The sequence below is a fragment of the Triticum dicoccoides genome, chromosome 2B, assembly GCF_002162155.2.
Source record: "Triticum dicoccoides isolate Atlit2015 ecotype Zavitan chromosome 2B, WEW_v2.0, whole genome shotgun sequence".
Taxonomy (NCBI): domain Eukaryota; kingdom Viridiplantae; phylum Streptophyta; class Magnoliopsida; order Poales; family Poaceae; genus Triticum; species Triticum dicoccoides.
This window is the reverse complement of record NC_041383.1, coordinates 37,939,894-37,940,132: the sequence shown is the minus strand read 5'-3', so window position 1 is coordinate 37,940,132 and position 239 is coordinate 37,939,894.

Below are 239 nucleotides of genomic sequence, written 5' to 3'. Positions count from 1 at the left end.
ATCTGCAAAGTGGATTCAAAAGGCCAAAGATGCATTGCACGAAGAAGGAAGCTCAGATAAACATATTGCCAACTTCACTGCGGAATATATGTCAACTTGAAGTCATACCAATGCATTCCTTACCTCAAGATAATCAAGTAGGCGGTGATTCCAGTGGTACAATTCTTTTAAAGAGAATTACATTTTACTTTTGCAAGTAAAGTGATATCTTCTCACCATTTAGAAGGATGTTCAATTTT